This window comes from Bombina bombina, chromosome 1, assembly GCF_027579735.1.
Source record: "Bombina bombina isolate aBomBom1 chromosome 1, aBomBom1.pri, whole genome shotgun sequence".
Taxonomy (NCBI): Eukaryota; Metazoa; Chordata; class Amphibia; order Anura; family Bombinatoridae; genus Bombina; species Bombina bombina.
This window is the reverse complement of record NC_069499.1, coordinates 1,314,959,761-1,314,985,935: the sequence shown is the minus strand read 5'-3', so window position 1 is coordinate 1,314,985,935 and position 26,175 is coordinate 1,314,959,761.

Here is a 26,175-nt window from a genome sequence, read left to right as displayed (position 1 = left end):
CAAAACCATAGATTCAAATAACTTTATTCACTATCAAAGCTGCCACCTAAGTAGGTGGAAGGATAATATCCCAAAAAGCCAAATGCTGTTCTGACTTAGAATCTTACGACATACAATCTAACATTTTACTCGATAGATTCACAGAGAAAGGATATAATAAGAAAAAAATCCAGAGCACCATTACATCTGTGAGAAAAACCAATAGATCTAGTTTATTACATAAACACCGAAAAAAAAAAAAAAAATCTACATATAGAGAACTTACTCTCCCCTAGTGAACAAAACTTTATTCCTTTCATCACTGAATACAACTCACATCATAAAGAGATCAGAGCCATTCTCACTAAACACTGGCACTATATTGTACAAGATCCCATACTTGGAACCATAGTCAAAAAAAAAGCCAGATCTCATATTTAAGAAAGCAAAAAATCTTAAAAGTTCTCTATCACCGAGTGAATTTAAAAGAAAAAAGAATCATTTTACTGATACTGATTTGAATAATGAAAAAATATTTGGATTTTATCCATGTTAGAAGTGTAAATCTTGCAAATACAGCAGTAAAAACAAAAAGATAATTTCTACTAATCAACTATTTACATTCACCATCAAAGATACCATAAAATGCAGTGACTCAAATGTAATATACTGCATAAAATGCTCATGTGATTTATTTTATATAGGTCAAACGAGTCGTACACTCAAAGATCGAATAAGAGAACATATCTGGAATATCGAGCATAAGACCACTAAAACTATACTGTACAAACACTTTACTGAAATACACTCTGGAGATCTTAAATGCTTTCATTTTTGGGGTATGAAAAAAATTCAACAAAGCACGAGAGAGGGAACTATAGAAAAAACACTTTTAAAAAAAGAAGCAGAATTAATTTTCAAATTTAAAACAGTGCACCCATTGGGATTAAATAGTGCCTTCGACCTTTACTCTATTCTATAATTATTTTAAACTATTTTATCCTCCTCATACATAATATTACTATAGGTAAGGTTTCATCTATAATAATTATCACATACACATATTATATATCGGATCCTACAGAATATATAATATATATGTTTCAGTATACAGTACAACTATAGATTTGAAGTTAAATAACTACACATATCTCCTCCTACTCACTTAAAGCACTTGCTCACTTCCTGCTAGTCTATTATGTACATAGGGTTATATACTTCCCTTTAAATATTAACCAATATCTATCTATCAAATAAATTATGCAATATAAGCAAAATGAAATATCAGTAACAAATCTAATATGAGAATTCCTAATATGAATATGTTTGATATAACTAGTGGACAACCATCTACAGACATATTCATATTTCTTTATATTATACCTAAATGTGTCATGTGTGGAGCCGTGCACAAATGAGTACCGTATATACAAAAATACAAAAAACTATTTTTTATTATTATTTTTTATCATCCAGATATAAATGTATATATACGATTGATATACATATGAAAAATTTCTTCTTCTGAGATTGTGACCTACTGACTCACTGATACATGTTACTAATACATACTTTCATTACTGACAAACAAATCACTTTGAGGCCAGCATAGAGTTAACTATGACCTCACACTACCACACCTGATGCTGAGTACATATCCCTCTATATAAAGTGTCAGTTACACTAAGTAAGCATCTTGATAAAGCTAACACTGCCGAAATGCGTAGATTTGCTTACTTTCACTACAAACCTATTCACACTGATTGTCATATGTTACAACTCACAGGTTCATTTCGACCTCTATGATAAATATATAGAGAGATATATGAATAATCCCTGTGTGTAACTTTTTTCAGTGCTGATCTACAACCTCTTTCCTCTCACGGCACAAAAAACAGGTTCATTTCTACCTCCCTGCAAGCATTGAGGTAGATGTATGAGTAATTCCTGTGTGCCCATCTATTGCATTGTGTTTGCATTATAGTAAGAATTCTCTGCTGTATAGAAAAATCATTCACAAACTACAGTGGATACTATACAGGCCGGAACCTACTTTGGACAAAGAATCATCTACTAAAAGGGAGAAAGACGGATCCACATTGCGCTGTTTTGAACAGCTGAAAATTCATCATCACTGACTTTAAAGAAAATCATTGAACACTCGCAAGTATTATAAGTGACATAAAGTGTCTATTTTCTACTGAGACTCTCTTGTTTCATATTTGTATCCATTTTGGCTCACAGGATTGGAGGACTTTGATTAGTCAGGTGTCGTGACGCACACAGCTCACGGCTTGTTTTCTCATTGCTGCTTCTAACGGCTAACAGATTGGACTCACTCGATATTTGCTCCAGACATAAGAGCGGTTTGAAATTATTAGCTCTCTGCAGCCATACTTTTTTCTGTTAATCGATATACTGTTATTATATATATATCTCTGCCTAATAAAGGTTGTACTTATGTTTTAGATATCTATGCTACATTACAGTACTAATTGTTTTTTAAATATACACATCTAACATTTACATCTAATGTATATGGCCTAATTCTTAGCTATATTTTAACTCAGTCGATGCCGGCATCATATATGTAATTTTAACTACCGTATTTGTGTATAGTGTATATTACGGTATTCATTACTACGATATTCACATATGACTAATATACATTTTTCATTAAACCTTTTATATATCACTTGGTTTCTTTCTCTTTAAACTAATAGAATATATTATATCATACATCTTTATCTGGTGAGCTCCCATATAGAGCGCTTATCCCACCCCCTTTCACATACAATACAATTCTCACATGTTAATGTACCTTTATTTTTCTTTTTATATTTTTTCTCATTTATATACTTATAAAAACCTTATATGGTTTGTCTTAGAATATTTTGCAATGAATCTTCCTATTACAGTTTTGGCTAATCAGATTGCTCTTTTGCATGCTTTGTTATATTTCTTATATATTTGGAATAATAAGTCCACACTGTTTGGTTTGAATAATTTAAATGTCTTTCATTGTTCCTAATTTCTCTTAATGCATTCGTATTTAACCACATTGGCCTGGATTTATTTATTTTACTTCTATAACTATGTAGTATGTGTTGATTAATTGTCTCATTTTCTGTTATTCAACAATTTCCTTAAAATATTGAAGTTTTCATTTTTAAAAGTCTTGCGGCTAGATTTGGAGTTTTGTCAGTAAAGACTTGCGTTGCTAACAAGCCTTTTTTTTTTCAGCGCTCCCTTAAGACAACGCTGGTATTACGAGTTTTCTGAATGGCTGAGTTAGCCTCAGAAAAGTGAGCATTGAGCCAAATTTAGCTCCACTTCAACCCTCAATACCAGCGTTGCTTACGGTAGCAGTAAGCTGGAAAAACGTGCTCGTGCACAATTTCCCCATAGGAAACAATGGGGCTGAGCTGGCTGAAAAAAAAACCTGCAAAAAAGCAGCGTTCAGCTCCTAACGCAGCCCCATTGTTTCCTATGGGGAAACACTTTCTAAGTCTACACCTAACACCCTAACATGAACCCCGAGTCTAAACAACCCTAACCTTACACTTATTAACCCCTAATCTGCCGCCCCCGCTATCGCTGACACCTGCATTATACTATTAACCCCTAATCTTCCGCTCCGGACACCGCCGCCACCTACATTATAGCTATGAACCCCTAATCTGCTGTCTCTAACATCGCCGACATCTATATTATATTTATTAACCCCTAATCTGTCCCCCCCCAACGTCGCCGCCACCTACCTACACTTATTAACCCCTAATCTGCCGACCGGACATCGCTGCCACTATAATAAATGTATTAATCCCTATACCGCTGCACTCCTGCCTCGCAAACACTATAATAAATTGTATTAACCCCTAATCTGCCCTCCCTAACATCGCCACCACCTACCTACAATTATTAAACCCTAATCTCCCGCCCCCAACGTCGCCGCTACTATAATAAAGTTATTAACCCCTAAACTTAAGTCTAACCCTAACCCTAACACCCCCTAAATTAAATATAATTTAAATAAAACAAACTAAAATTACTATAATTAAATAAATTAAACCTATTTAAAACTAAATACTTACCTATAAAATAAACCCTTATATAGCTACAATATAAATAATAGTTACATTGTAGCTATTTTAGGATTTATATTTATTTTACAGGCAACTTTGTATTTATTTTAACTAGGTACAATAGCTATTAAATAGTTATTAACTATTTAATAGCTACCTAGTTAAAATAATTACAAAATTACCTGTAAAATAAATCCTAACCTAAGTTACAAATACACCTAACACTACACTATCAATAAATTAATTAAATAAATTAACTACAATTATCTTAACTAAAATACAATTAAATAAACTAAACTATAATACAAAAAAAACAAACACTAAATTACAAAAAATAAAAAAATATTACAAGAATTTTAATCTAATTACACCTAATCTAAGCCCCCTAATAAAATAAAAAAGCCCCCCAAAATAATAAAATTCCCTACCCTAAACTAAATTACAAAGTAATCAGCTCTTTTACCAGCCCTTACAAGGGCTTTTTGCGGGGCATTGCCCCAAAGTAATCAGCTCTTTTACCTGTAAAAAAAATACAATCCCCCCCAACATTACAACCCACCACCCACACACCCCTACAATCCCCCCCAACATTACAACCCACCACCCACACACCCCTACTCTAAAACCCACTCGATCCCCCCTTAAAAAAAACTAAAACTACCCCATTGAAGATCACCCTACATTGAGCCGTCTTCAGCCAGCCGGCCACCGATGAGACAGAAGAGGACATCCGGACCGGCAGAAGTCTTCATCCTATCCGGACTGGCAGAAGTCTTCATTCTATCCGGCAGAAGAGGACATCCAGACCGGCAGAAGTCTTCATCCTATCCGGCCAGAAGAGGACATCCGTACCGGCAGACATCTTCATCCAGGCGGCATCTTCTATCTACATCCTTCCAGAGCGGAGCCATCTTCTATCCAGCCGACGCGGAGCCATCCTTTTCTTCCAATGGACTAATGACAAATGAAGGTTCCTTTAAATGACGTCATCCAAGATGGTGTCCCTCGAATTCCAATTGGCTGATAGGATTCTATCAGCCAATCGGAATTAAGATAGGAAAAATCTGATTGGTTGATTTAATCACCAAATTGGATTGAAGTTCAATCCGATTGGCTGATTGGATCAGCCAATAGAATTGACCTCGCATTCTATTGGCTCATCCAATCAGATTTTTCCTACCTTAATTCCGATTGGCTGATAGAATCCTATCAGCCAATCAGAATTCGAGGGACACCATCTTGGATGACGTCATTTAAATGAACCTTCATTCGTCATTATTCTATACTGGATAGAAGATGGCTCCGCTCTGGAAGGATGAAGATAGAAGATGCCGCCTGGATGAAGATGTCTGCCGGTCCGGATGTCCTCTTCTGCCTGGATAGGATGAAGACTTCTGTCGGTCCGGATGTCTTCTTCTGTCTCACGGTGGCCGGCTGGCTGAAGACGGCTCAAGGTAGGGTGATCTTCAATGGGGTAGTGTTAGGTTTTTTTTAAGGGGGAATTGGGTGGCTTTTAGAGTAGGGGTCTGTGGGTGGTGGGTTGTAATGTTGGGGGGTATTGTATTTTTTTTTACAGGTAAAAGAGCTGATTACTTTGGGGCAATGCCCCGCAAAAAGCCATTTTAAGGGCTGGTAAAGGAGCTGATTACTTTGTAATCTAGTTTAGGGTAGGGAATTTTATTATTTTGGGGGGCTTTTTATTTTATTAGGGGGCTTAGATTAGGTGTAATTAGATTAAAATTCTTGTAATATTTTTTTATTTTTTGTAATTTAGTGTTTGTTTCTTTTGTAATATAGTTTAGTTTATTTAATTGTATTTTAGTTTAGATAATTGTAGTTAATTTATTTAATTAATTTATTGATAGTGTAGTGTTAGGTGTATTTGTAACTTAGGTTAGGATTTATTTTACAGGTAATTTTGTAATTATTTTAACTAGGTAGCTATTAAATAGTTAATAACTATTTAATAGCTATTGTACCTAGTTAAAATAAATACAAAGTTGCTGTAAAATAAATATAAATCCTAAAATAGCTACAATGTAACTATTAGTTATATTGTAGCTATATTAGGGTTTATTTTATAGGTAAGTATTTAGTTTTAAATAGGATTAGATTAGGGGTTAATAAGTGTAGTTAGGTTGCAGCGACGTTGGGGGGGGCAGATTAGGGGTTAATAAATATAATGTAGGTGTCGGCGATGTTAGGGACAGCAGATTAGGGGTTCATAGCTATAATGTAGGTGGCGGCGGTGTCCGGTCAGCAGATTAGGGGTTAAATAATTTTATTATAGGGTTTGCGATGTGGAGGGGCCTCGGTTTAGGGGTTCATAGGTAGTTTATGAGTGTTAGTGTACTTTGTAGCACTGTAGTTAAGAGCTTTATGTTCCGGCGTTAGCCCATAAAACTCTTAACTACTGACTTTTTTATGCGGTAGGAGTCTTGGAGGTAGAGGCTGTACCGCTCACTTTCTCCAACACTCGTAATACCAGCATTAGGCAAATCCCATTAAAAAGATAGGATACGCAATTGACGTAAGGGGATTTGCGGTAGCCTCAAGTCGCGGAAAAAAAGTGAGCGGTACACCTGTACCTGCCAAACTCTAAATACCAGCGGGCGTTAAAAAGCAGCGTTAGGACCCCTTAACGCTGCTTTTTAAGGCTAATGCAGAACTCTAAACCTAGGTGTTGGTTAATCCCTTCTAACAATGCTTATGGAATATTATTTCAAACATGACCATGTTATGAACACTAATACCTAAAAGTTTTTTAACTTCTGTATTTGATATTATTTCTATATTGATAGCAATAAATCTGGTATAGGTTTATTTCTGGTTGGCTCCTGCATTAAATGGGAGATAAAGTTATATAGTAACATAGTGGGAGTGTTTGTTACTACAATAACCACTAGTAATCATATGTGTTTGATGGGACAAGTACCACAAGCTCCTGGCTTGTATTTCCCCCCAAAAACTTTTTTTACAGGACTGTCTCTGTTTAGTAACATGCTACTTATGTTATGCTAGTATTATATTTTTTGTTTTTATTGTTTGTAATAGATGTTCTACATGCAGACTCACACTGCCCTGGACAATCACGCCTGTGTTGAGGGTGGGTCTACTAGGGAGAATGTGGTGTTCTGCAGTTCCTACGAGACATTATAAGTTTGGTGGTGGGTAAGTGTTTATTTACACTGTTTGTCTGAGAACAGGTTTTTTTACCCGAAAACTTTCACAATAAAGAGACCACATTGTTTAATGAAAGACTTTTGTGCCCCTATTTATCAAGCCGTCAACCGCAAATATGCTGGAATTCTGCAGCGTAATTGTGGCAAGCTTGATTCAACCTCAAAAGCCTACAGACCGGCAAATGTTGAAATCTGTGACGTAACATACGATCTGCCGGTCTCAATCTGACACAGATTGATGCTTACATAATTTGGCACTATTTGACACTTTTTTAAAGTTCTCAAATAGTTAACCGGTACGCTCGCGGCTATTCCGGCCCATCATACCTGATTTTCAATCCGCTACCCTGGAGGATGCCATAGGAATCAATGGGAGTCTGAAAGCAGTGAAAGCTTATGTTCGATGCTGCCAGATATCCCATCGATTTCTAAGGTTGAAAACCAGTAAAGTTTACACCTAACACCCTAACATAAACCCAGAGTGTAAAAACCCCCAATCTGCCACCCCGACCCCGCTGCAACTAAATAAAAGTATTAACCCCTATTCTGCCACTCCCGGACCCCGCCACAACTAAATAAAAGTATTAACCCCTAAACACCTGGCCTCCCACATTACTACCATAACTAAACCTATTAACCCCTAAACCGCCAGCCCCCCATATCACCATAAACTAAATTAAGCTATTAACCCCTAAACCTAAAAACCCGCTAACTTTACATTAAAATTACAACATTCCTATCTTATAATAAATTAAAACTTACCTGTAGAAAAAATTAAACTATATTAAACTATTAATTAACCTACCCTAACTATTATACTACAATTACATTAAACTACCAATTAAATTAACTATATTACATATTAAAAAAAAACTAAAAAAAACCCTACTGAAATTATTTAAATCTACAATAAAAAATTACTGTTACAAAAAAAAACAACTAATTTACAAAAACAAACAAACACTAAGACCTAGATTTGGAGTTTGGTGTTAGCCATGAAAACCAGCGTTAGAGGCTCCTAACGCTGGTTTTAGGCTACCGCCGGTATTTGGAGTCACTCAAAATAGGGTCTAACGCTCACTTTTCAGCCGCGACTTTTCCATACCGCAGATCCACTTACGTAAATTGCGTATCCTATCTTTTCAATGGGATCTTTCTAACTCCGGTATTTAGAGTCGTTTCTGAAGTGAGCGTTAGACATCTAACGACAAAACTCCAGCCGCAGGAAAAAAGTCAGTAGTTAAGAGCTTTCTGGGCTAACGCCGGTTCATAAAGCTCTTAACTACTGTGCTCTAAAGTACACTAACACCCATAAACTACCTATGCACCCCTAAACCGAGGTCCCCCCACATCGCCGCCACTCGATTAAATTTTTTTAACCCCTAATCTGCCGACCGCAACCTACGTTATCCTTATGTACCCCTAATCTGCTGCCCCTAACACCGCCGACCCCTGTATTATATTTATTAACCCCTAACATGCCCCCCACAACGTCGCCTCCATCTGCCTACACTTATTAACCCCTAATCTTCCGACCGCAAAGCGCCGCCACCTACGTTATCCTTATGTACCCCTAATCTGCTGCCCATAACACCGCCGACCCCTAACCTGCCCCCCACAACGTCGCCTCCATCTGCCTACACTTATTAACCCCTAATCTTCCGACCGCAAAGCGCCGCCACCTACGTTATCCTTATGTACCCCTAATCTGCTGCCCCTAACACCGCCGACCCCTGTATTATATTTATTAACCCCTAACCTGCCCCCCACAATGTCGCCTCCATCTGCCTACACTTATTAACCCCTAATCTGCCGACCGCAAAGCGCCGCCACCTACGTTATCCTTATGTACCCCTAATCTGCTGCCCCTAACACCGCCGACCCCTGTATTATATTTATTAACCCCTAACCTGCCCCCCACAACGTCGCCTCTATCTGCCTACACTTATTAACCCCTAATCTGCCGACCGCAAAGCGCCGCCACCTACGTTATCCTTATGTACCCCTAATCTGCTGCCCCTAACACCGCCGAGCCCTATATTATATTTATTAACCCCTAATCTGCCCCCCTCAACGTCGCCTCCATCTGCCTACACTTATTAACCCCTAATCTGCCGAGCGGACCGCACCGCTACTATAATAAAGTTATTAACCCCTAATCTGCCCTCCCTAACATCGCCAACACCTAACTTCAATTATTAACCCCTAATCTGCCGACTGGAGATCACCGCTACTCTAATAAATGTATTAACCCCTAAAGCTAAGTCTAACCCTAACACTAACACCCCCCTAAATTAAATATAATTTTAATCTAACGAAATTAATTAACTCTTATTAAATAAATTATTCCTATTTAAAGATAAATACTTACCTGTAAAATAAATCCTAATATAGCTACAATATAAATTATAATTATATTATAGCTATTTTAGGATTTATATTTATTTTACAGGTAACTTTGTATTTATTTTAACCAGGTACAATAGCTATTAAATAGTTAATAACTATTTAATAGTTACCTAGTTAAAATAATAACAAAATTACCTGTAAAATAAATCCTAACCTAAGTTACAATTAAACCTAACACTACACTATCAATAAATTAATTAAATAAACTACCTACAATTACCTACAATTAACCTAACACTACACTATCAATAAATTAATTAAATACAATTCCTACAAATAAATACAATTAAATAAACTAGCTAAAGTACAAAAAATAAAAAAGAACTAAGTTACAAAAAATAAAAAAATATTTACAAACATAAGAAAAATATTACAACAATTTTAAACTAATTACACCTACTCTAAGCCCCCTAATAAAACAACAAAGCCCCCCAAAATGAAAAATGCCCTACCCTATTCTAAATTAATAAAGTTAAAAGCTCTTTTACCTTACCAGCCCTGAACAGGGCCCTTTGCGGGGCATGCCCCAAAGAATTCAGCTCTTTTGCCTGTAAAAAAAAAACATACAATACCCCCCCCAACATTACAACCCACCACCCACATACCCCTAATCTAACCCAAACCCCCTTAAATAAACCTAACACTAAGCCCCTGAAGATCATCCTACCTTGTCTTCACCTCACCAGGTATCACCGATCCGTCCTGGCTCCAAAATCTTCATCCAACCCAAGCGGGGGTTGGCGATCCATCATCCGGTGGCTGAAGAGGTCCAGAAGAGGCTCCAAAGTCTTCATCCTATCCGGGAAGAAGAGGCGATCCGGACCGGCAACCATCTTGATCCAAGCGGCATCTTCTATCTTCATCCGATGACGACCGGCTCCATCCTGAAGACCTCCACCGCGGACCCATCTTCTTCCGGCGACGTCCAACTGAAGAATGACGGTTCCTTTAAGGGACGTCATCCAAGATGGCGTCCCTCGAATTCCGATTGGCTGATAGGATTCTATCAGCCAATCGGAATTAAGGTAGGAATATTCTGATTGGCTGATGGAATCAGCCAATCAGAATCAAGTTCAATCCGATTGGCTGATCCAATCAGCCAATCAGATTGAGCTCGCATTCTATTGGCTGATCGGAACAGCCAATAGAATGCGAGCTCAATCTGATTGGCTGATTGGATCAGCCAATCGGATTGAACTTGATTCTGATTGGCTGATTCCATCAGCCAATCAGAATATTCCTACCTTAATTCCGATTGGCTGATAGAATCCTATCAGCCAATCGGAATTCGAGGGACGCCATCTTGGATGACGTCCCTTAAAGGAACCGTCATTCATCGTTCAGTCGTTGGCCAGGATGGATGTTCCGCGGTGGAGGTCTTCAGGATGCTTCCGCTTCGCTCCGGATGGATGCCGCTTGGATGAAGACTTCAATCGGATGGAAGACCTCTTCTGCCCCGCTTGGATGAAGACTTCAGCCGGATCATGGACCTCTTCAGCCCCCCGCTTGGGCTTGGATCAGGACATCGGAGGAGCTCTTCAGGACGGATCGGTGAACCTGGTATGGTCAAGATAAGGTAGGGAGATCTTCAGGGGCTTAGTGTTAGGTTTATTTAAGGGGGGTTTGGGTTAGATTAGGGGTATGTGGGTGGTGGGTTGTAATGTTGGGGGGGGTATTGTATGTTTTTTTTTACAGGCAAAAGAGCTGAATTATTTGGGGCATGCCCCGCAAAGGGCCCTGTTCAGGGCTGGTAAGGTAAAAGAGCTTTGAACTTTAGTTATTTAGAATAGGGTAGGGCATTTTTTTATTTTGGGGGGCTTTGTTATTGTTGTAATATTTTTCTTATGTTTGTAAATATTTTTTTATTTTTTGTAACTTAGTTCTTTTTTATTTTTTGTACTTTAGCTAGTTTATTTAATTGTATTTATTTGTAGCAATTGTATTTAATTAATTTATTGATAGTGTAGTGTTAGGTTAATTGTAGGTAATTGTAGGTAGTTTATTTAATTATTTTATTGATAGTCTAGTGTTAGGTTTAATTGTAACTTAGGTTAGGATTTATTTTACAGGTAATTTTGTAATTATTTTAACTATTTTAGCTATTAAATAGTTCTTAACTATTTAATAGCTATTGTACCTGGTTAAAATAAATACAAAGTTACCTGTAAAATAAATATTAATCCTAAAATAGCTATAATATAATTATAATTTATATTGTAGCTATATTAGGATTTATTTTACAGGTAAGTATTTAGCTTTAAATAGGAATAATTTATTTAATAAGAGATAATTAATTTCGTTAGATTTAAATTATATTTAATTTAGGGGGGTGTTAGTGTTAGGGTTAGACTTAGCTTTAGGGGTTAATACATTTATTAGAATAGCGGTGAGCTCCAGTAGGCAGATTAGGGGTTAATGTTTGAAGTTAGGTGTCGGCGATGTTAGGGAGGGCAGATTAGGGGTTAATACTATTTATTATAGGGTTAGTGAGGCGGATTAGGGGTTAATAACTTCATTATAGTAGCGCTCAGGTTCGGTCGGCAGATTAGGGGTTAATAAGTGTAGGCAGGTGGAGGCGACGTTGTGGGGGGCAGATTAGGGGTTAATAAATATAATATAGGGGTCGGCGATGTTAGGGCAGCAGATTAGGGGTACATAAGGATAATGTAAGTAGCGGCGGTTTACGGAGCGGCAGATTAGGGGTTAATAATAATATGCAGGGGTCAGCGATAGCGGGGGCGGCAGATTAGGGGTTAATAAGTGTAAGGTTAGGGGTGTTTAGACTCGGGGTACATGTTAGAGTGTTAAGTGCAGACGTAGGAAGGGTTACCGCATAGCAAACAATGGGGCTGCGTTAGGAGCTGAACGCGGCTTTTTTGCAGGTGTTTGGTTTTTTTTCAGCTCAAACAGCCCCATTGTTTCCTATGGGGGAATCGTGCACGAGCACGTTTTTGAGGCTGGCCGCGTCCGTAAGCAACTCTGGTATCGAGAGTTGAAGCTGCGTTAAAAATGCTCTACGCTCCTTTTTTGGAGCCTAACGCAGCCTTTATGTGGACTCTCAATACCAGAGTTATTTTTATGGTGCGGCCAGAAAAAAGCCGGCGTTATTTTTTCGGGTCGTTACCGACAAAACTCCAAATCTAGCCGTTAGTTATAAAACAAACAAACCACAGTATCAAAAACAAAAATTAATTACACCTAATCTAATAGCCCTATCAAAATAACCCCCCCCCAAATAAAAAAAACCCTAGCCTACAATAAACTACTAATGGCCCTTAAAAGGACCTTTTGCGAGGCATTGCCCCAAAGAAATCAGCTCTTTTACCTGTAAAGAAAAATACAAACACCCCCCAACAGTAAAAGCCACCACCCACACAACCAACCCCCTCAAATAAAAATCACTATCTAAAAAACCTAAGCTCCCCATTGCCCTGAAAAGGGCATTTGTATGGGCATTGCCCTTAAAAGGACATTTAGCTCTTTTAGTGCCCAGACCCTACTCTAAAAATAAAACCCACCCAAAAAAAAAATTAAATATACCTAACACTAACCCACGACAATCCACTTACAGTTCTTGAAGTTCAGCTTGAAGGATCCATCCAGCCGGCAAGAAGTCTTCATCCAGGCGGCAAGAAGTCTTCATCTGGGCGGCAAGTAGTCTTCTTCTATGCGGCCTCTTCTATCTTCATCCATTCGGCGTGGAGCGGGTCCATCCTGAAGACATCTGACGAGGAGCTCCTCTTCAATACGTTCTCCGCCGTAAACTGGATCTTGAATGCAAGTGACGTCATCCAAGATGGCGTCCCTTGCATTCCTATTGGCTGAAAGGTATTAAATAATTTGAGTAGGGTTAGTTTTTTTTTAATATGTATTAAAGTCAATTTAATTGGTAGTTTAATGTAATTGTAGTATAATAGTTAGGGTAGGTTAATTAATAGTTTAATATAGTTTAATTTAATTCTACAGGTAAGTTTTAATTTATTATAAGATAGGGATGTTAATACTTTTATTTAGTTCCCGTGGGGTCCGGGAGCGGTGGAAAAGGGGTTAAACATTTTAGTATAGTGGCGGCATTTAGTGACAGGGTATAAATAAAGTTGGAAAAAATCAGAATAGCAGCGAGATCGATGACTGTAAGTTAACAACAGTCCGCTGCTCATTGCCCCGCACTTGGTGAATGGCTTTTGCCGGCTTTTTTTATAAATATGGAGAGAGTATTCAGGTCCGCAACCGCAATGTTAGGCGATGTTAGGTGAGCGTATTGGTGCCGTTGAATGCAACAAAGTTGACGGCTTGATAGATAGGCCCCTTGGAGTGCACTTTTGCTCTGAGTATATATATATATATATATATATATATATATATATATATATATATATATATATATATATAAATGAGAAACAAAAGCAAACACTGCTCAGGCGACCAAGGTGCTGTTAATACCAAAGTGTTTATTCATCCAGACAGGACACAGTCAGCAAAAAAGAACACCTGACATGTTTCGCGCAGGCGTACCTGCGCTTCATCAGTATATGTATGTGTGTTTATATGTGTATATATGCATGTATATACATATATACACATATAATTATACACATGCATACACATTTATAAATAAATATATGTATACATATATGTATACATATACATTATATCCCTTTCCATTCAAAAACCTTGTCATATACAATATTCCTTTGAAAGTTTATAAAATGTTTTAATATCTATATGATTGATTTTTATTAGACATTGTTTATATGAGTGTAGCTGTTAATTTTTTCTTGATCACGAAAACTCCGCTAGAGCTTTTTGCACCAGTCGGGTTGCATTTGTATTACAAATGAAAAAAAATAATATTTTGCACAAGCGGTAACCCGAATAGGGCAAAAATCTTTTCACGCGTGGTTTCATGTATTCCCCCATAGAAATTAATGGACAAAAACAGTAGATAAAAAAACCACTAGCGATAGTGCAAAAATGCATTTTCGCATTCCCCATAGAAATTAATAGAGAATTTTTTTTTTATTTTAAAAACCCACATAACAAGTTAAAAAAATATATATTTTGCACAAGCAGTAACCTGAATAGGGCAAAAATCCTAACTTAAAGGGACAGTCAAATCCAAAAAAACCTTTCATGATTTAAATAGGCAATGTAATTTTAAACAACTTACCAATTTACTATTCTCAGCAATTTTGCTATGTTATCTTGGTATTCTTAGTTAAAAGCTAAACCTAGGAGGTTCATATGCTAATTTATTAGACCTTTATTCCTTTGCTGGAAAGCATAACTAGATAGGCTTAGTGGCTGCACATAGATGCCTCGTCTAATTGGCTCACCCATGTGCATTGCTATTTTTTAAGCAAAGAATATCTAAAGAATGAAGCAAATTAGATAATAGAAGTAAATTGCAATGTTTAAAATTGCTATTCCTACCTGAAATATGAAAGAAAAATTTTGGGTTTAGTGTCTCTTTTAGCTCATTATAAATTGCTTATTCATATAAATACATTAAAAGACAATTGCTGTTATTATTCATCTATATTAAGTTAACAGTTTCTATTATAATTTGATAGTGCACAATATAGGGGTCTTCTGTCGTATTCATTGCTATAGGACACAGTATGTAAATATTTCTATTGTTTGGGGGGAAAAATTCCCACTAATGGGATTTAATTGCCTTTTTATGGTAAATCAAATATACATAGAATGCTGCCGGGAAACTCAGTAAACATTGTTTCCTCTAAACATAAAATGTACTTACGCCAGAACAAATCTTGTACAGAAAAACAGACAGGATGATAAACAGTACATAGTAAATAGATATTCCCATATGCATAAGAACATAAATTAGTTACTATTTGATTGAATTGCAGAATGTTTTATTGAATTCAATCATGATTGAATCTGTAAGTTTGCTGGTAATTATATGTAGAATCAATAAGGTGTCTGGTGGATGACCATTAATGAAATTATCATTATCTTTGAAGTCAACATCCTAAGCATTTAAGAGCAGTGTGGATCAAACATGTAATATCACTATTAAAATGATACTAAATTCTAAATGTTATGAATGCAAATTAATAAGCTACAGTTCAGTAAACTCATATGATATCTTATGGCCCTGTCAGTCTCAGTTACACTTATAAAAAGATTAAAGCTATTTATTCCACTACCGATTGAAGACTGCTTAATTTACAGGGAAACTTGATACTTCATTTTTGTTTGCTGTGGACAATTAGAGTCCAATACAAATAATCTCCTATATTGGTAGAACTAATCATTTTGCAGAATTAACTAATGTAACACTTGTTTATTTTCTGTAATAATTTGATGCTGAATGTGATTCTGAGAACCTGATAAATAAACTAATGGTAGTACTTGGCATTGGCTGTAATGTAAAAAACATTGTGAAAAAAGAGAATACTTTGCTTTGGCATAGGATATTGATAAAATATTGTCTCTAACCTTGACATAGATGATAGATGTTAGTTTATGTGTACTAAAATCGTCACAGTAAGACTTATAGCTCTCAACTCAAATACATTTGCCAGAAGAAGCAACTTATTTTAACTCTACAAGCCATGGAAGATGCCATACCATATGATTGCCCACCATGTCAAATGACTGAAATCTATGCCACTAATTATATTTACTATTTCTGTAAAACTCTGTTCTAAAGATAGAAGCATTCATAAGCAAATGAGATTATAGTTTTAAAGCTAGGCTAAGAGAGATAGATCTATTGAAATTAAGTGCAGAAGAAAATAAAAAAACAAATGAGAAATGCATGAAATACAGACACCGATATTCATATTCAAACATTAAGGCAGAAATTATGTAGTTATTTCAGAGACACTTCCCTTAGAAGCATGTATTGCAGGAGACATGATTTTCACACTTCAGACAATCATTTTGGGCTACATTTATCAAGCTGCCAGAGTAGCTTTGGATCCCCAGTGTTTAAAGCTCTGAAAGGTTAGTTTAGTAGCAGTGGTTTTAAAAGTGATGCTAGTTAACTTCAGCCCCTAAAGTGTGGTGGATTTCAATCATCTTGTTCAGATGGAAATGATTAACAGTTACCACTCGTGTACAAGCATGGGGTAAATAGAACCCCAGAAGGAAGGAACTAGATGGGAGGGGTTAGTGACCACACTGTAGGTCTTAGTGGAAGGGTTGCTAGGTAGAAGGGTAGCCAAGGGGAGGTGTTAGGGAGTGGATAAATAGGGATGAGCAACAGAAGCTGTTAATCATTTTAGCTAAGCGGGAAAAAGCTGAGCAGGGATGGCGAGTCTTAAGGCTTTAATGGAGCAGATTAAGGGCCTAGTTGAGAGTAGGGGTCTTACCTGGATCCAGCAGAGGTTGAGGGATGAGGACGATCATGGGAGCAGCGATGCGGGAGCAGGTACAGCTGGAGAGCCCTCAGTTGCAGCAGAGGACGCTAGAGAAGACTGCTTGGCAGGAGCTGGAGCGGTTACTTCAGTGCTGCAACGGCACAGAATGGGTGCGGCAGGATGCAGGAGGTCACACAGGGAAGCGGAATGCAGGAGGAAGCAGTGACCAGTGGTAGCACAAGTAGGGGTGAAACTGAGTGGGTGGACAAGGCAGGAGGGTAGACAATAGGGTGTGGGCGGCTAGCGCCAGCAATGTGCAGAGGGGAGAAGGTCCAGCTACGGAGTTGGGTGGGGAGTCGAGCAGTGTAGAAAAGTTGGAGGCCTGGGGGCAGGACAGAATGGGTGAGGCTGGGGAGGTGCTAGTGCAGGAGTTAAGAGGTGGTGAGAGGGGCAGTGTCAGAGCAGGTAGTACAGAAAAAAGGAGATGCAGTCGGGGAGAGCAGAGGCTGGAGCATGGGAGTGTGAGAGGGTAAGTGGAGGAGGGAGTTGGGAGCGAATTCAATATGACACGGGGAACTAATGTTTTTGACCATTTATCTGCAGATCTGGAGGAGTTTGATGACGTCCCTGAGGAGCAGCAGGGGTTGCCTGTGGCACATTCTTCTTTGAGGGACCTGGAGGAGGACGTGCTGTGGGTGGACGAATCCTACAGCGACTTCAGGAGGACAGCATTGTGGAACAACAAGAAGAGCCGGAGCAGACGGCGCAGGTAGGAGACCTGGCTGCCTTGATGCAGTTGCTACATTCCCTGGTGCCGGGGTAAGGGGAGGTAGGGGGAGATAAGGTTCAGGCTGGGAATGCTAGGGGGAGGTCTAGGAGCATTAGGGTTAGGGAGATTGGGGGGAAGCAGAGGGACACAGGTTGATTGCTTCTCCCCCTTCACAAAGGTCAGCTCCCGCCTTGCCAAGGCAGGTAAGGAAGGCCAGGAGGAATGTCGGGATAGAACAGTGAAGGGAGAAATCAACTACGGAGAGTGGGAGGGGTGCACGTCGCCCACATGGGGCAGGCTGGAGGCTCAGGCGGAAAATAGAACAAGGAGAGAGATTGAGTTCGGCTAGTGGGAGGAGGCAAGGAGAGGGGACCTCCAGAGGTGCAAATGCTACAGTAACAGAGTCAGCTTCAAGGCCGGCAGGTGAGGCAGCGGGGGCCTTGCTGAAGGTGGGTAATAAATAAACTAAAGTATGATTAACTACAATTAAATTAAATTAAATAAACTAAAGTACAAAAAACAACAAACACTAACTTACAGAAAATAAAAAAATATTAAAAATTATTTAAACTAATTACACCTAATCTAATCCCCCTAATAAAATAAAAAAGCCCCCCGAAATAATAAAATTCCCTACCATATACTAAATTACAAATAGCCCTTAAAAGGGCCTTTTGCGGGGCATTGCCCCAAAGTTATCAGCTCTTTTAACTGTAAAAAAAAAGTACAAATACCCCCCCAACATTAAAACCCACCACCCACACAACCAACCCTACTCTAAAACCCACCCAATACCCCCTTAAACCCTTGAAGATCACCCTACTTTGAGACGTCTTCACCCAACCGGGCAGAAGTGGTCCTCCAGACGGGCAGAAGTTTTCATCCAGATGGCATTTTCTATCTTCATCCATCCGGCACGGAGCGGGTCCATCTTCAAGACATCCGACGCGGAGCATCCTCTTCTAACAATGGCCGATGACTGAATGAAGGTTCCTTTAAATGACATCATCCAAGATGGCGTCCCTTCAATTCCGATTGGCTGATAGAATTATATTAGCCAATCGGAATTAAGGTAGAAAAAATCCTATTGGCTGATGCAATCAGCCAATAGGATTGAACGTCAATCCTATTGGCTGATCCAATCAGCCAATAGGATTGATCTGGCATTCTATTGGCTGTTCCAATCAGCCAATAGAATGCCAGTTCAATCCTATTGGCTGATTGCATCAGCAAATAGGATTTTTTCTACCTTAATTCTGATTGGCTGATAGAATTCTATCAACCAATCAAAATTGAAGGGACACCATCTTGGATGACGTCATTTAAGGGAACCTTCATTCAGTCACCGGCCGTTGTTAGAAGAGGATGCTCCGGGTCGGATGTCTTGAAGATGGACCCTCTCCGCGCCGGATGGATGAAGATAGAAGATGCCATCTGGATGAAGACTTCTGCCCATCTGGAGGACCACTTCTGCCCAGTTGGATGAAGACTTCTCAAGGTAGGGTGATCTTCAAGGGGTTAGTGTTTTTTTAACGGGGGATTGGGTGGATGTTAGAGTAAGGTTAGATGTGTGGGTGGTGGATTTTAATGTTGGGGGGTTTGTAATTTTTTTTTTTTACAGGTAAAAGAGCTTATTACTTTGGGGCAATTCCCTGTAAAAGGCCCTTTTAAGGGCTATTTGTAATTTAGTGTAGGTTAGGGCTTTTTTTAATTTTGGGGGGCTTTTAAATTTTGTTAGGGGGATTAGAGTAGGTGTAATTAGTTTAAAAATCTTGTAATTATTTTATTATTTTCTGTAATTTAGTGGGGGGGGTTGTACTTTAGATAATTTTATTTAATTGTAATTAATTGTATTTAGTTTAGGTAATTAATTTAATTGTAGTGTAGTGTTAGGTGTAATTGCAACTTAGGTTAGTTTTTATTTTACAGGTACATTTGTCTTTATTTTAACTAGGAAGTTATTAAATAGTTAATAACTATTTAATAACTATTGTACATAGTTAAAATAAATACAAAGTTGCCTGTAAAATAAAAATAAACCCTAAGATAGCTACAATATAACTATTAATTATATTGTAGCTATCTTAGGGTTTATTTTACAGGTAAGTATTTAGTTTTAAATAGGAATACTTTAGTTAATTGTAGTAATTTTATTTAGATTTATTTTAATTATATTTAAGCTAGGGGGTGTTAGGGTTAGGGTTAGACTTAGGTTTAGGGGTTAATATGTTTATTATAGTGATGGCTACATTGGGGGTGGCAGATTAGGGGTTAATAAGTGTAGTTAGGTTTCGGCGACATTGGGGGCAGCAGATTAGGGGTTAATAAATATAATGTAGGTGTCGGCGATGTTGGGGGCAGCAGATTAGGGGTTCATAACTATAATGTAGGTGGCAGCGGTGTCTGGAGCAGCAGATTAGGGGTTAATAATATAATGTAGGTGGCGGCGATGTCGGGGGCGGCAGATTAGGGGTTAATAAGTGTAAGATAGGGGTGTTTAGACTCGGGGTTCATGTTAGGGTGTTAGGTGTAGACATAAAATGTATTTCCCCATAGGAATCAATGAGGCTGCGTTAGGAGCTTTACGCTGCTTTTTTGCAGGTGTTAGGTTTTTTTTAGCCGGCTCTCCCCCATTGATCCCTATGGGGAAATCGTGCACGAGCATGTTTTACCAGCTCACCTCTAACGTAAGCAGTGCTGGTATTGAGGTGAGATGTGGAGCTAAATTTTGCTCTTCGCTCACTTTTTTGCGGCTAACACCACATTTCTTTTTTTATAGATTATTTTAATATATATTCTTATATACATTTGATTTTATTAATTAAAAACCCTTAATTTAAAAAAATTGTACCTTTGCATGAAAAACAAAAAGATTTGTGTTTTTAACACAAAAGTCCATGATTACTGTTAATTGTCAGTTGTATAACATTAAACTATCACAAAATCCAGCATCAGTTTTTATTAAACACATCATTTGCATTATTACTTTTTACCAGCTCCCAAAAAACTTGACAGTTGATAAGGGAAATATTGACCATTTTAGCATATTTGTCAGTATTCCAATATGTTTGGAATAATTATATTATGTTGCACATGTATGTAATATCTAATACAACTAGCAAGATCTGTAGAAAATACAAGAAAATTGAAATCATAACATCTAGAAATTGCATTTCATTCCCGTTTTTATTTTTCATTTTTTTATTTCATACATTTTCTTGATTTCTTGATTGTAATATACAGTGCTTTTGTCTTTATAATCCAGAATTCTATTAGGAATCATAGATCTTTTGCATAGTTAAAAAAAAAACAAAAAAAAAAAAACAGAATTCCTAAAAATCATGTTTTGAATAAATGCAATTTAAAAAATCTTGAACATTGTGACACAGCCTTCTTACACCAACAGAAATATTAACAGGTTCATAAAATATTCTTTATCTTTGTGTTAATATATATATATATATATATATATATATATATATATATATATATATATATATACCATAACACAGAAAAACAGTCAACACACATCACAGAAAACCAGTCAACACACATCAATAAAATCAGTTTGTTTGTTTTTTTACAAATCCAGTGGCGTCACTAGGATTGGTGTCACCCGATGCAGTAAGTTATGGTGTCACCCCCCTCCCCCCAGAAAGCTGGCACACACAAACACAAAAACACAGGCACACACACATACAAACACTCAGACACACTCAAACACACTTAAAAACACACTCAGATGCACACACAAACACTCGGAAACACACTCAGACACACACACAAAAACGCACACACAAAAACACTCAGACACACACACACACAAAAACACTGACACACACACAAAAACAATCTGACACACACACACAAAAACACTCTGATACACACACAAAAACACTCAGACACACACACAAAACACTCAGACACACACACACACACACACAAAAACACTCAGACACACACACATACAAAATATGTAAACTGCACTGCATTAATTATAAAGCTCATGCCTAGAGCTGCTCCCTGGCTCAGCAGAGCATCAAATGAAAGATAAACAGAGCACTCTAAAAATAAATCACTAAAGAAAAGGTTTAGGCATACAAACTATGAAAATTCTGCTCTCTAACTCTGTTCCAAGTCTGTCAGTGCACAGCCCCGGGCCGCATGCCTGCCGCTTCTTATGGCCAATCACTTCTTCACTCTGCCTACCCCCAAACCCCAGCCCGCCCTCCCATCCTAACTCTTCAGTGTGCACTTAGTGTACCGTAACTGTACCGGTCTGGTGGGCATCATTCATGGCTCCTTCACTTTAGAGAGAGTGTCAGACAGTCATGCGGTCAGGTGCCAGACATCCCCCTTACGATTTCCCGGTTCCTGTTTAGAGAGACAGCACAGCAGTGAGTGACTCTATTGCTCCACACATCACTGAGCAGTGAGCACAGATAGGCAGGCAGGATTAGGCTAGCAGTGCAACTTTCGCAAGCCCCACGGTATGCCCACAAGATTCATAGTGAAATTAGGCAGGGGAGGAGCAAAGTACAAACTAGCAAAAGCAGACGGGAAAACTATTTGTGGAAATTGCAGCGTTGGCTCAAGGGGCAAAAAATGTTAGTGTCTACAACTTCCCCAGTCCCACTAATGTTCACAAATGCTGACCCCTCTAATAAAAAAATCTATGCATCTCTATATTGTATTTCTTTGAATTTCTATAAAAAAATAAATAAAAAAAATTCTGGTGGTGTCACCCCCTGGAGGGTGTCACCCGGGTGCGGCCTGCAACCCCTGCACCCCCTAGTGATGACCCTGTACACATCTTCTGTCTTCTGATGCAATTTTTAAAGTGAAGGTCAACTTTGATGAATAAAATCCCGTTTTTTAAAAAAATATATTAAAATCAGGGGCACTTTCATTCATCAAAGTTTACAAAGCAGCAGTTTGGTTTAAAAACTTACCTCTATCCTTTTCACAGCTATGAAGAATCTGGCTTCCTCCAATCACGGCATGGCCTCAGGCAATGTTTGCTCTTAGGGGGAAGCCGTTATTGGAGGACGCCGGATTCATCATTGCTGACGTATGAAGAGAGGATCTGTGTGTGGGGGAAACTGCTCTGACTGTGAGAGAGATACGTTTTTAAACAAAATGGCTTCTTTATAAACTTTGATGAATGAAAGTGCCACTGTTTTTAATAGTGTTTTTAAAAACTGGGCTTTCATTCATCGAAGTTGACCTTCAGTTTAATTTCACTTTAGTAATTGGCTCAACATTTGGGCAAAACACATTCTCTTATCTACAACTGTAAAGTGGAAAATAAGATAAATGTCGCTTCTTCAGTCCTACATTAAATTATATCATAGAGCAGAAATAAGATGACACTTACTCATTCTTGTTGCGTTTACTTTCATGTTTCTCAATAAAGAAGACAACCAACAAAATATCTTTATAATCAGTATGTTACTAGCAAGGTCAATGCCATCAAGATGAGAAAAGGAAAAAAGCATTTTCTTATACTGTGCTTAGTGTACAGTCATTACTTTTGAAGTAATATATTTAAAAGTTCTAGTAGAGAAAATTGAAAAGGGATAAAAACACTATCAAAACAATTAAGGCCAGATTACAAGTGGAGCACTAAATATCGCTTGTGAGCAAGTGATATTAGTGCTCGACTTTGTAATACCAGCGAACTATAATGTGCGCTTGTATTATCATATAGAGCACGCTTCTATAGGCTCCTATGGGAGCCTCATTATGATGCCATCACAGATGGCAATTAGAAACTCGTGCAGCAAAGGGGGTCAGTAGTGCAGCAATATTACAAAATTAACCAGAGATCTAATATCTGGTTAATTTTCAGAGTGCTAATTGCTACCGTGAGCTTGCGGTAGCAGTAATTAGCCACTTGAAATGGCTGGTTAATCATTGCTCTCTCGCTAACGGGTAAATTAGAGAGCACAATAATTTAGTGCTCAACTTGTAATCTAGCCATTAGTAAACTTCAAAATGGCACAATGGTACATAGGGCACTATACCTATTGAGATTACCTTTATATATTTTATTATCATTTTTATTATTATTATTATTATTATTATTATTATTATTATTATTATTATTATTAAAATTATTAATTTTTTGAAAAGCATCATAGAGAGACATAGATTACAAGTAAAGAGCAAGAATATTAGTATTATTGTATCTTTATAGAGCAATCAACACTGCTTCTATTTTTAGGCTGATAAATCCAAACTTATTTTTTATTGCTTAAAGAGACAGACAAGACAAAATTAAACTTTCGTGATTCAGATTCAGATAGGGCATGCAACTTTAAACAACTTTCCAATTTACTTTTATCTTCAAATTAGCTTTGCACTTTTGGTATTCTTTGCGTAAAACTAAGCCTAAGTAGGCTAATATGCTAATTTCTAAGCTGTTGAACGGCCTCTAATCTCAGTGCATTTTGACAGTTTTTGACAGTTAGACATTGCTAGTTCATGTGTGTCATATATATAACCTTGTGTTCACTCCCATGGAGTTATTTAGGAGTCCACACTGATGCATGTCTGTCAAAAGAACTGAGATAAGGGGCCAGGTAATCACAGAGGTAAATACTGTATTAATATAACAGTGTTGGGATATGCAGAACCGGAGAATGGATAATAAAGGGATTATCTATCTTTTTAACCATAAAAATTCTGGAGTAGACTATATGATATGAAACCCAAAATGTCTCTTTCATGATTCAGATATACCATGCAATTTTAAACAATCTTCTAATTCTATTATCGATTTTTCTTCATTTTCTTTGTATCTTTTGTTGAAAATAAAGTATAAAAATGAGGCTCTTCATAGGGTGAGTAAGTTCATACAAGGTAAACAACCACAGGAGAAGACAAAGGGCAACTCACGTTTAGAACGTCACCACCAGTGGTGCACGTGACACAAGCTGAGGCACACCGGTCCCCCCAGCGAGACAAAAACTGGCAATAGCAGTCAAACTGTAGGAGCAGCGTGTGGATTCAGCGGTGTCAGTAATAAGAGCCGGATAGCATCAGTGTGTTCTTATGATTCCAGGTCAGATAATCAGTTCAGTTACAGCTGAGAGCACAGGCGATTTCCGGAGCAGGTAAAGCTTCCAAGATTTGGAACAAGAAAAAGGCTCAAACGGTTTCCAAATGCACAACCTAAGAGCACACAATGGATACAATAGTTCCTCAATAAAAACAGTTTAATAAAAGCAACACATTTCTCAGTAGTTTATAGGGATGGGCGAATGTTTTGCAACATTGGAAAAATGAAACTAATTTTAACACATCGTTCGTTGGAATCGAATTTCGAATGTTTATTTAACATTCTAACATTCGATTTTTGAATGCTCGGTTTTGGATTTTACGATTACATTCGAAAATATTAGTTTAAAAAAATTTGAATTTATATTTATAATAGTATTTCTAATGCTTTCTTTAAATATAATATTCGAATTATGCAATATTCGAATTCTAAAAATTCGAATTTATATGTTTGTAATAGTATTTCTAATGCTTTCTTTAAATGTAATATTCAAGTTATGCAATATTCTATATAGAAACATTCAAAATGATATATTTGTATCTATTATGTATCAATTTACTAGATTCCCGCCCTACCACATGAACTATTGTACTTCTGAATAGTATTTGTTAAATAGAATGTTAAATTCGAAATTTCGAATGTGGACATTCAATATAATTATAAACATTCAAATTCGAAACTGACATTTGAAAACTGTAAATAGCATTCGATTATAGAATTTTTAAGAATATTCGTTCTTATCAACATTAGGATTTTTAATTTGAATTTCGGTAATAACATTCGTTCTAACATTCAAATTCAGAAATGTACACATTCGCCCATCCCTAGTGGTTTAACCACCGTTTCATCAGGCTCTGTCCACACTGCAAATCTGTTTGTTTTGCAGACACTTATTAATTTACTCTGATCATTTTTATTTTATTGTATTTTTATATTATTCACTGGGACACATTTGTAATTTATATGTTTCTATAGTGAGCGCCCCCTTTTGCTATTGTGCACAGTGGTCTTATACCTAGTGTACTTTACAATAACAATTCATATTTATCTTTTGTTGAAAAGCAGGCATGTAAGCTTAGGAGACAGCCCATTTCTAAAGCACTATATGGCAGCAGTTTTGCAAGAATGTGCAAGAGCACTATGTGGCAGTGCTATTTCCTGCCATATAGTGCTCCAGATGCCTACCTAGGTCTCTTTTCAACACAGAATATCATGGGAGTGAAGCAAATTTAATAATAGAAGTTAATTGGAAACATTTGTTAAATATATGCTCTGTCTGAATCATAAAAGAACATATTTGGGTTTTATATCCCTTTAAAAAAAATAGTCTAGGAAATGTCTCTATGGGTCATATAGC